This window comes from Myotis nattereri, assembly GCF_964212035.1.
Source record: "Myotis nattereri genome assembly, chromosome: 1".
Classification (NCBI taxonomy): Eukaryota; Metazoa; Chordata; class Mammalia; order Chiroptera; family Vespertilionidae; genus Myotis; species Myotis nattereri.
This window is the reverse complement of record NC_138075.1, coordinates 53,264,120-53,279,968: the sequence shown is the minus strand read 5'-3', so window position 1 is coordinate 53,279,968 and position 15,849 is coordinate 53,264,120.

The window sequence follows — 15,849 nt, the reverse complement described above, 5'->3', positions numbered from 1 at the left end:
TAAACCGACTCCCATCAGTGTTCACAGACTTAGCCGTAAGAGTGATTTGTGTAAAATCTTTAAAGAATATTTAATTGCCAGGTTATTTAACTGTTCCATGGCATTGAAACACACACACACACACACACACACACACACACACACACACACACACACAGAGCTTCCAACTCATATTGGTCCACTATCGTAATATCAAACAAATAAAAATTTTAAAATAAATTTTAGCAAATTCAGCAACCATTGCCAATTACAAAAAGAAATTAGGCTAGAAACTTGGCCCTAGCCCAACATTTTTATATTATAAGAGGAGGGAACTGCAATTTTTTCTATAATTAGCTATTTGGGAATCATAAAATAGTGACTTTTTTTTTTCCTTTTTTAAGCTTGTAAGAAGTACTAATTTAGCAAATGTGATTTGTAGGAAAAGAAGTACAAATTTTCATGAGACTGAACTCCAGTCATAGTCTGGCCCCATTTAGAACATGTTCACAGGCATCTTGGCCTTCAGAAGTGTTAGGTTAATTGAAGAGTCATAGATTTCTAAACAGATCTCATCAAATGGGAATTTCTAATTATACTTCAAAAGTACCCAATTTCGGTATCCCAGTCAAAATAACATTAGATGAAGCACTCAATGGTTCAAGGTTTACACAGGATTTAAGAGGACATTTCAAGGTCATCTCACTTGTAGACATTATTTCATGGCCTAGCCAGTGATTCTATTTTTAATTTAGAGACAGGCAGTTCTCTGTAATTGGTAATTCTGCTTCTCGCTCTCACTTCTGGGAGTACTTGTGGGGCATATAACACCAGTCAACTAATATTACCAGATTTGGAGAGACAGCTTCAGTATTAATGCAGCATCTCTTCCGTGTAATAAAGCCACTGCATTCTATTTGATAAACCCAGAGGTGATATCGCAGCTGCTTAACAATCACTGTGGCAAGGACACAGACCAACCAGAACAGACCCCCACAGCTCACTGCACACCCAGGCCTGCACTTGGATGGCAACATGTGGAGGCCTCTGGAATCTAGAGGAGTCAAAGAGACAAAAGGTAATGAGATGTACAGGGCACGGGGCCAGGCTTCCCCACTTTTCGAACTGGTCATTACCTTCAGTGCCAAGTAGCACCTATAGATAATGTGACCTCTGTTGTAAGGTAAAGTAATTATATGTCAATAATTATCCCAAGAGATGTATCCATTCACGTTCAGAAGTTTTAGAATGAGCAACCTCAGGAAAAGCTTAAGAGGCTGGTGGCTTTTGTTGCTCACAGAACTCAATGTTCAGGGGTCAATAATATTTATCACAGATGGAGAGAAGGCAGAAAGGAATGGCTAGAAATAGACCCTCACCCAGATGGTCACATTTTGTTTCTCTTGTTTCTGATTGGCCAAGACCAAGCCCCAAGACTCAGGGAAGTCATCGGAAGCTGTGTGCGGACATTGTCGTGGGAGGCACTGGACGGGAAGGGTGAGCAGGCACTTGGGGAGAAAGCCATCTATTGGAAATGGGGGAAAGGGCGTTAGACAAAGAATAGGCTCCAGTCTGTGGCTCTGAAAAGCAGGAATCCTTGCTCCGAAGTGCTGCCTAGCTGACATCAAGCTGTACTTTAAGGAATAAACTGCGGGTCGGTGGCCCCCTGTCGATATCCCTCATGTTAGAAAGACAGGTCAGGGAGAAATGGTGTGTGGCTGGGTAGGGGCTAAGTCCTAAAAGTTAAGGGTCAGTTGTGGAAAGAACACAGGTTTGGGAGCGCTCAGGTCTTTCGACTGCCTCAGTCTCTGCTGCATTCCCACCTCCCTCTGCACTACCGGGCACACAGCAGTGCTCCATAAATATTTTTGAATAAATGAGTACAGACCTGCATTTAAATCTGAGCTTTACCACTTATTAACTATGTAAATCTCTCTGAGACTCATTTTTAATTTTACCATTAAAAATGAAATATTGGCCCTGACCAGTTTGGCTCAATGGATAGAGCGTCAGCCTGCGGACTGAAGGGTCCCAGGTTCGATTCCAGTCAAGGGCATGTACCTTGGTTGCAGGCACATCCCCAGTAGGGGGTGTGCAGAAGGCAGCTGATCGATGTTTCTCTCTAATCGATGTTTCTAACTCTCTATCCCTCTCCCTTCCTCTCTGCAAAAAATCAATAAAATATATTTTTTTAAAAATGAAATATTGTAGCCCTAGCCAGTTTGGCTCAGTGGATAGAGCGTCGGTCTCTGGACTGAAGGGTCCCCAGGTTCGATTCCGGTCAAGGGGACATCCCCAGTGAGGGTTGTGCAGGAGGCAGCCAATCAATGATTATCTCTCATTATTGATGTTTCTATCTCTCTCTTCCTTCCCCTTCCTCTCTGAAATCAATAAAAAATATTTTAATGATAAATATTTTATTTATCAATAAAAATATTTTAATATTTAATACACAAAATGCATAATAGGTGCTTAGTAAATGATTATTGGTGATCATGCCCTGTTTCTTTTCCTGACCAGAAGCTCCTTGAAGAGAACATCTTTGCAGAATGTGGATTCAACACAGCAGTTTTCACTTCATAAATACTCAGCAAATAGTTCTTTGCTGAATAGCTAAGTACATAGTGCTTACATGACGAGCAGCCCAATGTTATGGTAACAGCAGGGACTCCAAAGCCAGATGCTTATGGCCAGATCCTGCATCCACCACATATGAGATACGTGTTTTGGGGCAATTGACTTAACATTTTCTTGCCTCAATTTTCTCACCTAAAAAAAATTGAGATAATACAGCACCTTTCTCACATAGTTATGGCAAGGGTTAAATAAGACAATCTGTAATAATAAAAGCATAATATGCTAATTAGACCAGACTTTCTTCCGGACGACCTTCCAGATGAAGCTGGGGCTGCGAGGGAAGCCCGGATGCCGGGTGCCAGAGGAAAGCCGGTGCCGGCAGCCAGGAGAAGGAAGGCCTACTCTTGCATGAATTTCATGCTTCGGGCCTCTAGTATGTACATAAAGCACTTAGGACAGTGCCAGGCACACGATAAGTGCTGTTTAAGTATTTCCCAAGTCTTAATTTCAATCTAGTTTTAAACTTTTACTCTTGAAATAAGAGTTCACTTACACCCTTCCTCTAATATCAACATATTATATAACCACAATATAATGATCAAAACAAGGAAATTACTTCTAGTTACTAGTTAATCCTAGTTAGTTAATACTAGTTACTGTTTACTCAAAACTATTAAATATTATACAGACCTTATTTGAATTTTCATGGTTTTCCCACGAATGTCATTTTTCCTGATCTAATCCAGGATCTGACATTGCAGTTAGTTGTCATGTCTCTTTAATATCCTTCAGTGTGTAACGGTTCCTCATTCTTTTCTGTTGCTTTGAAGAATACTAGCCAATTTTTTCACAATGTCCTTCAATTTGGATTAGTCTTATGATTCCTCAGGATTTAGGCTGAGTTTACGTATGTTTGGCAAAAATACCACAGATGTGATGTTGGGTCTTTCTTAGTGCCTCATTTGGGAGATACAGAATAGTGATATGTCTTAAAACGGATGTTACCTTTGATCACATGGTAAAGGTGGTATCCAGATTTCTCCATCAGTTTTTCCCCTTATAATTAATTAGTGTCTTATGGGGAGATACATTGAGACTATGAAAATATCCTGTTTCTTATTAAACTTTCGCCCACTAATTTAGCAATCCTCGACAGTTCTTGACAGTAATAACTACTACTGTGGTATTTGCCCAATGGTGATTTTTCTATTTCCATTATTCCTTATTCACTTATTAATTGGAATTATACTGTAAGAAGAACTGTTTCTTCTCCCCTTTTACTTATTTATTCAGTGGTTTATAATATCAGTTAAATTGATGATTATTTATTTTATTTTATTACCATGAGTATATATTTTATTGCTCAAATGGTCCCAGCTTTGGCAATTAGGCATTCCTTCAAGTTGATCCTGGTGTTCTTTAGCGATGTAGTCATAATTTTTTGAAATGCTTCCATCCTCTATGATACCAAAAGGTTTATAGTGAACACAAAAGGTGTTCTAAGCTTGAATTTCCCCTGCTCTTAGCCCTGGGATCAATTATTTCTCGAAGGAGACTTGCCTTCTTTTATTGGAGAATGGTATTTAGAAACCAAGATCTGGGTGCTATGTGTGCTTGTTGATATTTGGGGTGTTATTGCTTCTAGGTCTTGCCAGTTAACAGAATTAAGAGAAAAATGTATAAATACCCACATACAGATATATAAATTTCCTTTCATTTAGTTTTAATTAGTTAAGAAAAGATACATTTTCTGTTATCTTCTGAGGTATTTTCCAAAGAGCCAAAGACCATGGACCATCAGCTTATTTTTAATTCTGCGTATTTGCATATTTACTTATTGATCCAATAGGTAACATAATATAAGAGTGCTGTCTAATGGCTCAACAGAATTAACTCTCTTGACTTGAGAAAAAGGAAACAAAAAGGCTTTGTGCCCTCTAGCGGTCACACTGAGTAACTGGTGTTTCACAGCCTTGGGACAAGAGTTGAATATATGGATGAGATAATGGAGGAACAAGCAACTCCTCCATTAAGAATGTTGACCAATAGGGGAACATATGTGATCAGATAGAATCAGTATGTGACTATCCTGCAGCATGAATGAACCTAAAGGGAGTAATTTATAGCTAATGCTTGGCTATAATTATAACCACCATTTTACAAAAGCCATTCATGAAGATCAGTCTCAGTGGATCCTCACAACAATGTTGTGAGGCAGGGAGAGCAGATTTTTATTATCCCCACTTTTCAAATAAGGAAGCAATTTCAAAGAGGTTAAATGGTACGCTTAAATTAATATAACTTGTTTGGGACAGAGTTGGAGATTGGATTGAACTTGTATAGTAAGGAAGAATTGGTCTGTTTGTCTCTGCTCTTTCTGCTAAAGGACTTTTAAATGTGTTAAACATTTCATTACAATGGAAAAAAAATAAAAAACATGAACCCAAAAATCTGGTCCCATAATTCAGAAATGGACGGAAGGAAGGGAGGGAGGGAGGAAGGAAGGAAAGAAAAACATCTTCCACATTTTGACTCTTGCAAACATTTTTAGCAGTTCATAAAAGTGAGAAAAAGACAATCCTAACTATCAGTGAAGTTCTTTATCAAGTTAACACCCAGTTAAAACAGGTAATGGAAGCTTTATAAATACGAAATCCAGACTCTCAATAAACTTCCTACCACCAGATGTGAACTGAGATATGCGCCAGTCTGGGAAGCTGGCCACTATAAACCCTCTGAGAGCCATCGAGGAGTCGTATAACCATCTTGCTCCACGTGACCGCTGGTCTTTGAGTGTTACCCGTGCTTTGGCTGAAGAGAGATATCATCATAAATCCATTGCTAACTAAAAGGATGCATTTTCTCATTTTCAGCTACACAGATTTGAAAACAGGGAAGAGATTGATCAATACGCTCATTGTTCTGCAATCATCTAAGTGGCCAAAATGGCCTTGGGGATGGTGTACGACACCCACAGTGTGAAGCCCTAAAAGCTCCGGCCTCTGAAGGGTTACCACGGAACCCACCATGGGAAGTCATAAAGCTGTGTCATTTATTTAAAGTGGCGGCCTTCACCTTGTCTCTCTGGTACTTCCTCTCCTTTCCCTATGCCAAAAGTACTGACTGGACAATATGAAAGAGAAAGAAAGGTGCTGATTTCAAACCATCAGTATGTCCCATTTGGCCAATAGATTCTAAGAAGGTAAAATCTATCAAATATTTCACAAATAAAAGTTGGTGTTAGGTTAACTTTCAAATTGATGCCAGATCCAAGCCTTGGGATGTGCCATTTTTATCCAAGAAATAATGCAGGAATGACACAAAAAGACTCCCCTCCCTGTCCACTGGGACTAAGGGAATTTCAAGTAGAGCTGCATTATTTGGACCTGAGAGAGTTGGCTGTTTGTGTGAAGTTCAATAGAGTTGTTTATATCTCTAATGTACTGTGAAATGTAATTGCTAAATCTGGTTTGGCAAATCAAAATGGGCAAAATGTGCTGTGAAATAGAATTTCCAAGTCTAGTTGGAAAAATAAACAAGAAAAAAAAAACCTGTGAAAACATATGCATCAGATACTCTTTGAAGTCAAGGCTATAAAGGGAACCCATAGGTTCTGTAAAATTCTTCTCATTGTCTCCCCCCCCCCAACCCCCACACACACCCCGTCCTCAGCTAGCCACCGAGGAGACAAAGAGTAGGCTCATGTCAACATCTGGCGAGTGTCTAGCCATAATGCTTTCCTCCCACACACAGGTGCTGCTGTGTGATGTCTGGCTGCCACATGGCACAGACCAAAGAAGGGCATGCTGGGAAGGGAGTGGGTATGCCTTGTGTTCTGGTCCATCAAACCCATGGCACCATCCCCAGAGTGACCCATGAAATGCAAGAATCCTCATTTGCAGCCAGTTCTACGCAGCAGGAACACAAAGACGCCCAAGGAAAGCAGGAGGAGGAGGATGTCTTCAGTACACAGCCATCTGGAGCCTGATGACCAGTCACGGAGAAGTTGTCTTCTGGGACTTAATGGGATGAAGGGAGCCCTTTACAGAAATGACTGACCCCATGAGATGCCTTGTAAATGTGTGGAGGTGCTACGTAGCAATCAGACCTTGCTCATCCTTCCAGCCACCTCACTCACTGCTCCACACAGCACTGGAGGCCCAGCCCCACGGGCTCTCTCTTCCCATTGAGTCCTGGGCATTCTGCTCCCTCAGCCTGGAATTCCTGGGTAAAGCTGCTATTACACTGTGACTCTGCTCAGGTGCCTTCCTTCAGGGAGACTCTGAACTCCCCATGCACTTCTTCACCACCTCCTCATCCAGCGGGTGAGCCCTTCCTTCTCTTTCCCTGTGTGACTGGTGCTACTGCTATGGAGGTTTAGTGCTCATTACATTGACATGATCCCGCCTCACCCTTCACAATGGAAGTCCCTGCAGCCCAGAGCATTCATCTTGGTATCCCAGTGCCAATCTCAGTGTTTGGGATGCAGTGAGAATTAAATCAATCTGTGCTGATTGCACGAAAGAATTAATGAGGGAGCACGAGAAACAGCTATGTTGATCAGGTCATATTCAAGACTGAAATGCGACTGAGGGAAGTTCTAGTCCCAAGGCCCTTGGCTGTGCTCTGCTCTTCCTCCTCTGATCAACTAAGTTTGGGAAATGCTGCACACTGTAGGTTCCTCCTAAATAATTATGTGTACATGAGCTTTATAACGGCCCTGGGAAGACCTACAGTTATGGAAGCTCTTAAAAGTTGGTTTCATCGGGTGTTGAACAAGCTAATTCTTTATAAGCCGGGTCTGCCAATTATGTACTGTTTTATGCGCTAACCCTGATCTGTTGATGGTCGATTGGAGGAAAATTTCTAACAGAGGGGCTTCCATTACAGCAGTGGTTCTCAAAGTGTGGTCTCCAGACCAGCAGCAGCACATCTGGGATCTTGCTAAACATGCAAAGTTCAGGCCCCACCCCAGACATACTGATGCAGAGATTGGGGCAGGGTTGCAGCAGTCTGTGTTTTAACACACTCTCCACACTATAAAGTATGAGGACCACTGCACTGGGGAAACACTGCTGGTTCTTGGGGGGTCCCCCTTACTCATTCAGAGAATAAAGGCTTATCTGAGGGGTGAGTCAGAAGGAACTTCATGTGTGTCTCAGCCCCTTCTAAGCTCCTGGTATCAGATCTGCTGTCTGCAATGAGGGTGTGTTCTGGTCTGCTTTGTTGGTAGGCTGTAAGCCCGGTGAGCCAGGATCTGTGGGGAAGGCCTGTGGTTTTCCAGTGCTGCCTGCGACTAGATGGGACACTGTCAAAGCCAGAGACGAAGTGTGAACAGGGCTTTTGTCCACAGTTTGAAAGCCTCACTTACACACTTACCTTTCATTTTTTTTAGAAGATAGCATTTTGATCACTGTTTGCCTGTCTCCTGTGTCTTATTTCTTAAATGTTTCTGAATTTGGGTGGGAAAAAGTGGGGGTTCACAGGAATACCATGATGTACAGCACAGGGATCTGTGTGGGCAGTGCTCTTGAAGTCGTTCAGTGCAGAAGTCCCCATAATATATTAGCCCCATACAACTCCCAGTTTGTTGGCTATTTACAGTGTGATGACTCTGGGTCTAGTGAGGAGTGCTGAGGTCAGTTGATGAAGTCTACACAAGCATGAGAAGGAAAGTGGAGGCATGTGGATCAAATGCCTGCCATTCCAGGGGTAGTTGTCATCAGAACAAACAGTCCCACACCTGAGTAAAGAGTATGGCAACACTGCACTTTGCCACTCTTTCCCATCTTCATTAAACAACCCTCTAATCCTGAGTGGACTAGCCTATCAGGAGGAGTACCTTAAACCATGGACCAGTTATTGGTAACTCACTAGACCATTCTTTCATAGAAAGTAATAAATTGGCCTTTGGGTTCATCTTAAAATCTCTCATGTGTTTAGTTAGTATGGGTCCATCTGCTGAAGCCTGACCACCTCCCACACACCGAGAATTCAGAGTTGATGTGCTGGGAAGCTGAACCAAGATTCTGGCTATTATGAAGCCTCTACGGGGTAGCCAGAGGCCTCTATGGATGTTTTTTCATCACAAATGGTGACTGGGCTAATTGGACTTTCTCTCAACTCATGCTTTCCATTTCAAAAGGCAAAGCATTTGGGCAAAGGAAAATGAAGAGGAGGGATTATATAGGGAATTTGATCTTTGTAGTCATTTCTCAAATGTTCCTTCCATTCTTTCTTCAAGAGCAGGAATTGGTACCTGTATTGTCTAGATCATTACATTACTTCTTTTGGCATTTGAAAAGATAATTGTTTTGTGTGTCTGAGAGAAAGAGATTTAATGTATTTACCTTCCTTTGATGCCTGCTTCCTCTCTGCATTTCTATTACTATAACCAGTGCTGCCCTTGCATGTAGTTTTGTAATGTGAAACCCACACACAGAGTTTTTTTTGGAGGTGAAATTACTTTTCTAAAATTACTTAAACGCTGCCAATCCTGAAAAGTAGCTTTTACTGAATTAATTTTGAACAACCACCACCCCAATCTAGTTAAGGTAGAGGAAAGCTGAGAGGTATAAGCATTATCAGAGTTTTCACATCTAATCTCCTACAGATCCCTATAGCTAGAGTTAATCAAGAGACTGTTGCTGCATAAAAGAGTGAATGTTTAGGAGGAAATTAGGAAAACTTTTGTCATAACACTTCAAAGTTTTCACAGGACTGATAGTAAAAATGTAGACCTTTCCTGCTTTTTTCTATGTCTCCCTGTGAGACCTAAATGACCTTGTTGTAGAAAAGGTTCTCGAAATGACACCTTGAAGATTTCTAGTGACTTCCCAGGTACTATCATGTTGAAGAGCAGGGGCTGAGAAATGAGACCGCCTCCATGTGCATGCAGGCACCACTTTGAATAGCTATGCGAGGCTGGGTGAGCCATTTCACATCTTGGAGCTTTAGTGAGCACATATATAAAACAGAGACCGTAACAGTGATAGGTCACAGTCCTGTAGAGAGGAATTAGGTAGCTCATGTCAAGGATGTAGCAAAGTCATGGCTACATGATGAGTGCTCAGTCAACACTAACTGCTATTATCATTTTTGGGGGAGCACCTAGACCCTCTCTTTGGAACTGGAACCATTCTAATTGGTTGGTAATTGCCTATTTTTTTTTTTTTACTGAGGTATAATTAAAAAATAAGATTGTATATATTTAAAGTGTGCAACATGATGTGTTGATATACACATACATTGTGAAATGATTATCACAATCAAGTTAATTAATACACTCAGCACCTCACAGTTACTTTAGTTATTCCCTTTTTGGGAAAAGAATTCTTAAGATATACTCAATTTGCAACTTTCAAGTATACAATACAACATTATTAACTGTAATCACCATTTTGTGCATTAGATCCCCAGAAATTATAAATCTCATAACTACAAGTTTATACCATTTGACCAATAACCCCCCATTCCTTTTACTCTCTAGTCCTTATGATTGGAGAATTTAATCCATTTACATTTAAAGTAATTGTTGCTAGGTAAAGACTTAATAATACTGTCTTACTGTTTTCTTGCGTACTGTAGTTCCCTTGTTCCTTTCTTCTTTTGTTGGTGCCTTCCTTTGTGAATTGATGATTTTCTAGAGTGATATGCTTTGATTCCCTTCTCTTTATCTTTTGTGTATCTACTGTAGCTTTTTGCTTTGTGGTTACCATTAGGCTTAAATGAAACATCTTATGATTATAGCAGTATATTATAAGCTAATAATAACTTCATTTGTATACAAAGAATCTACCCTTTTACTCTCCCCCATGTTTTATGTTTTTGATGCCACAGTTTATATATTTTTATATTGTGTATCCATTAACAAATTATTGTACCTACTAGAGGCTTGGTTTATGAAAATTAATGCATTGGAGGGGGGGGCATCCCTCAGCCCAGCCTGCCCCCTCTCACAGTCCAGGAGCCCTCAGGGGCAGGAGAAGACCCCGGTGATTAGGGGAAGGCGATGCCTCCATCACACCTCTGCTGCTGCCACTGCCGGCAGTGCAAGTCTTGGCCAGCCCTGGTTATCTGAGCCTCAGGTGGCTGGGCAGCCAACATCCGAGGCTTGCCTGTGCCTCGGGCCGGTTCTGGGAGTCTGTGGGGCTGAGGGCAGGTCCGGCGGCACCATGCGCCTGCCACCCCCCCGGCTGGGCTGAAAGGACTGTGTGACTTCGGTGGGGCTGAGGGGGCTGGGTGCCGCCATCTTTGTGACAGCATGATGGTCAATTTGCATATTCCCTCTTTATTAGATAAGATAGTTATTTTTAATGCTTTTGTCCCTTTCCCTTTATACTAGAGTTAAGTGGTTAACAAACCATCATATTCTAGTTCATTATGCTGAATTTTATTATGTATTTACCTTTACCAGTGTGTTATACATTTTCCTAAGTTTTCATGTTACTAATTAGTGTCCTTTTTTCAGTTTTAAGAATGCCTTCCAGCTTTTCTTGTAAGGTAGGCCTAGTGGTGATGAAATCCCTCAGTTTTTGTTTATTTGGGAAAGTGTCTTAGATTCCTTTCTGAATGACAGCTGTACTGGGTAAAATATTCTTGGCTGGCAGGTTTTTCATTCTGATAGCACTTTGATTATGTCATCCCACTCTCTTCTGGCCTGCAAAGTTTCTGCTGAGAAATTTACAAATAGCCTTATAGGGGTTGCCTTGTATGTGAGAATTTTTTTCTTGCTGCTTTAAAATTATCTCTTTGTCTTTGATTTTAGGGAGTTTTATTATAATATATTTTAGAAAAAGATTGTTTTGGGTTAAAATTTTGGTGTGGCCTAAATTTAGCTTTATGAACTTGGATGTACAAATCTCAGATTTGGGAAGTTCTCTCCTATTTATTTCTTTAAATAAGCTTTCTGCCAGTTCTCCCCTTCTTCTCCTTATGAAACTCCAATAAGAGATAGATTGGTTCTCTAATGGTATCCCACAGTTTATTTTAGGCTTTTCTCACTCTTTTTAATTTTTTTTTTGTTCTGATGAATAATTTACTTCACAGACTCTTTTTTTCTGCTTTAACTAATCTGATATTGAGGTTCTCTATTGTATTTTTTAAAAATCCTCACTGAAGGATATATTTTTCCATTGATTTTTAGAGAGAGTGGAAGGGGAGAGAGGGAGAGAGAAACAGTGATATGCAAAAGACACATCAATGTGAAAGATACACATCACTTGATTGCCTCCTCATGCATCCCAATTGGGGCCAGTGGTTGAACCTTCAACCCAGGCACATGCCTTTGACTGGGAAACAAACATATTTTTAAAAATACAATTGCCCTGGCTAGTGTTTTTATTGATTTGGAGATAGAAATAAATGGAAAGAGAGATGGAGAGAGATATCAGCATGACAGGGAAACATCGATTGGCTGCCTCCCTCATGCACCCCAATGGGAGATCAAGACTACGATCCAGTGACCTTTCAGTGCATGGGACAATGCTCAACCAATATAGTCACCAAGTTCTAATGGAGCCACACCAGCAAGGGCTCCATTGTATTTTTTATTTCATTCTTTGTATTCTTTGGCTCCAGAATTTCTGTTTGGTTCTTTTTTATGATTTCTGTCTCTCTGTATTTTGTTCATATATTTATTTTTCTGGTACCAGGGTATTATCTTTTTGTGTTTTCTTGCAGCTCACTGAGCTTTCTTAAACAGTTATTTCAAATTTTTTTATCAGGCAAATCACAGATTTCCATTTATTTGGGGTCTATTACTAGAAAGATATGGTATTCCTTTGGTGGTGTTATGTTTCTATAATTTTCATATTCCTTGAATCCGAGGTGATTTTGATGTACAGCCAAACTTGGGAACCACTGGTAGGCCTGGTAGGAGGGTCTCTGGAATCTTATCTGTGATCACGGCAGGGCCCTGTCCACTTCAGTAACCTATGCCCCCCCTCAAGTACATCTTCTTTCTTCCTGAGGCTAATGGAAAAAAAGGCCCCAGCCCACAGTGATTTTCCACAAAGTATTTTTATGTCAGCCATTCAATCAAAAGGTTGTACCAAGGCCCCTGAGAAACACAGGGCACTGTGGAGTCTTTGGGCTTTAGGCTTTCCTGGTGGGTTCTAGAACTGTCCTTCAAACTATCTGCATCAAACACCCAGTTTTTCCCCAAACTTTTATAGATCAATACTTTTGTAAGATGCAATAAAATTTTATTATAAAAGGAAAAAAACAATACAAACATACAAACCTTGATTTCCCCCCAAAATTAAATTCAGATTTTAAAACATACAGAAAAACTGAAAGAATTACACAGTGAATCCTCATGTATCCACCACTTAGGTCCTACCATTGAGATTTTATTATATTTGTCTTATCACTTATCTATTCATCCCTCTATTCACTCGTTGATGCAAATTATTTTTGATGCATTCCAAGTAAATTGCAGATATTAGTACACTTTACCCCTAGATAGGTTAGGATGCAAATCATTAACTAGGTATTTGTTTATGGTTGTTTGGCTTTTTTTAGGTAAAATCTATATATAGTGAAATGTGCAAGTCTTAAAAAATGCATATATTTGGGTAACCCCAAACTATATAAAGGTATAGAATATTTCCATCATCTCAGAAGATTCTATTATGCCTCTTCCTGGCCAATTTCTACAATGTGTCAACTATAAGTCTTATTTTTTTATTATTAGATTCAACAAGAATAAAACTACTTTGTCAAATTTTTTATTGTTTCTAAATACTCCCAAATTCTGAACTTACCTTCTCAGGCACTGATAATAAGTAGCCAAAGTCCTAGCCCAGTTTGTGGACTACTGTGTGAGTAAACCCTTTCCCAAAATGCTGGGTTTGCAGCTGAGGGCCCTGACCATAAGTCCACAGCTCACTTGTTTGGAAGCCAACAAAGGAAGAAGCTCCCCTAGAGGTACATCCTCTAACTCTCTCTCTATATACTTCCTATACTCTTGTTATATTCACCTCCAGAGGGAGTGAGGGAAACATGAAAAGAATAGTGCTGGGGTCCAACCCCAGCAGGTCCAGGGGTCCCCAAAGGTGTGGACAGAGTCGGCGAAGAAGGAATGACACAGAGGCAGCGTTCAGTTGATCAGCAGCCTAGCCAGGATCTCTAGCCAAGTTCTGGTTAGGATCTCCAGCCAGGTTCTGTGTCCATGTTCTCTTGCTAGGTTCTCCAGGTTCTCCAGCCAGGTTCTGTAGCCATGTTCCCTCGCTAGGTTCTCCAGCCAGGTTCTGTCCAGGTTCTCCAGCCAGGTTCAGTCACCAAGTTCTAGTCAGGTTCTGTAGCCAGGTTCTGTCTCTAGGTTCTGTAGCCAGTTTCTGTCCAGGATCTTTTGCCATGTTCTCTCCAGCGAAGTTCTTCTGTCTCTAGGTTCTGTGTAGGTTCTGTGTCTAGGTTCTGTGTCTAGGTTCTGTGTCTAGGTTCTGTGTCTAGGTTCTGTGTAGGTTCTGTGTCTAGGTTCTGTGTCTAGGTTCTGTGTCTAGGTTCTGTGTCTAGGTTCTGTGTGTAGGTTCTGTGTCCTGTTGTCTTGTTACATCTGTATTTATACCAGTTGATTCCAATCCTATCAATCTCTATTCCAAAGGTTAGGGCGTTTCTTATCTCCATTCCATGGAGTAAAGATTATGTAGCTTAAGCATGATTGTTCGTAGTTAAAGTGATTAATTACCCGCCTGGCACTTAGTTAAGGGGTTTTATTCCCTCCATAACTTCAGGGGAAAATCCCTACCTGGGGAAACAACCTTTCTCAGAGAGGTGACCTTGGTTAAAACACATAGTGCCAAGAAGGTGAGCAAACATATTAAGAACAGTATGCCATATATGCCAGGCCCCTTGAAACAGCAAGGATGGACCGGCTCCTGGCAGAATAGATGGTGGTGTGGGGGGTGGTGTATAAAGAGAATAAGGGAAGCTTCCTTCTTCATTCCTCTCTCCTGTGTGGGTAACCTTGAGTGGGAGCAAATAGGAGCCCTAGAGTGAGAGTACCAAGTGCTAGGAGGGATCTGTCTGGAAAATGTTGCAGGGTTCTCCCCTTTCCTGCCCCTCCATGCCTCAGCGCGCAGGTAAGGAGTAGTGGGACTGAGAAACAGATGCCAGCTGCTTCCTCAGACTCTAGGAGACCAAGTTTTGCAGGTGAATTCCCATTGCAAGCCATTCTAGGAGGATTTGTCTTCTTTCCTTCCCTGGTTGGATTGAGAGCCTCACCTAGACACTGGTTACTTCTTTTTGAAATGAGTTTGTGTCCACTAAGAAATGCTCACAGACCTCTAGTGGATGTTAGATGTGGCTTTGAGAGCCATGATTCTCAGCGAAGAAGATTGGGTTTAAGGGCCAGTCCTTTGGAGGCAGGCCTGCCCCTTAGTTCAGTTTGGCTTCTATGGCACACTCTATCATTCCACAAATGACGATTATGTACTGAATGAAACTTACTACTGCAGGCTCTAAGAACCCTCCACAGTAATCTGTGGTATCTGCCCCGAGAACCTTCAGTCTGGTTAGGGAGGGAAACAGGAATACCTACTCTAATTGTTAGAGTAAACACTTAGCGGGGGGCCCTACTATATGACATTTTGTAGAAGAGGAAACCAAGGAACAGAGAGGTTGATTAACTTATCTAAGTTCCCACAACTACGCAGTGAGACCAGAGTTTAAGTGGGACTAATACGTGAGAGTCAGAACTCAAACCCAGGCTGTCTAGCTCAACAACTCAAGTTCATAACCAGCATACAATCCTGCCTCCCTAATAACTGCTAACTTCATGGGCAATTACCATGTTTGAGTAATTGCTATGGACATGTATACTGTGGATGAGAGCTCTTTGACATGCTTTGCATGTATGAACCCAAGATTTGTTGGGTGTCCCAATGAGGATCCAAGAGGAATCCAAGAATGCTGAACAAAATAGTATTTTCAGAGAATGCTTCACAAGCATTTAAAAAAAACAAGTGTTTTCCTTATTAAGACCTAATTTAGAATTCAAAGTTTTCATAAGATGTTTCTGATTAAGTGCATATAAAACAAAAAAATTTGGAATCTGAGAATAAAAGTGACCACATAAAGCTCTGAAGAACAGATAGTCACGTTTGCTACGCTCTCTGACAATTTAGAAGTTCCGTAGAAATATGGAAGCCTAGTTGCACTAGTAACTTAAGATCCAGCTGAGATCTTCAGAATTTCTGATTTAGAGTTTTCTGGACCTATGTTGTAAAGAGGAATGAAAGACTAATCTTTTTTAAAAATATATATTTTTATTGATTTCAGAGAAGAAGGAAG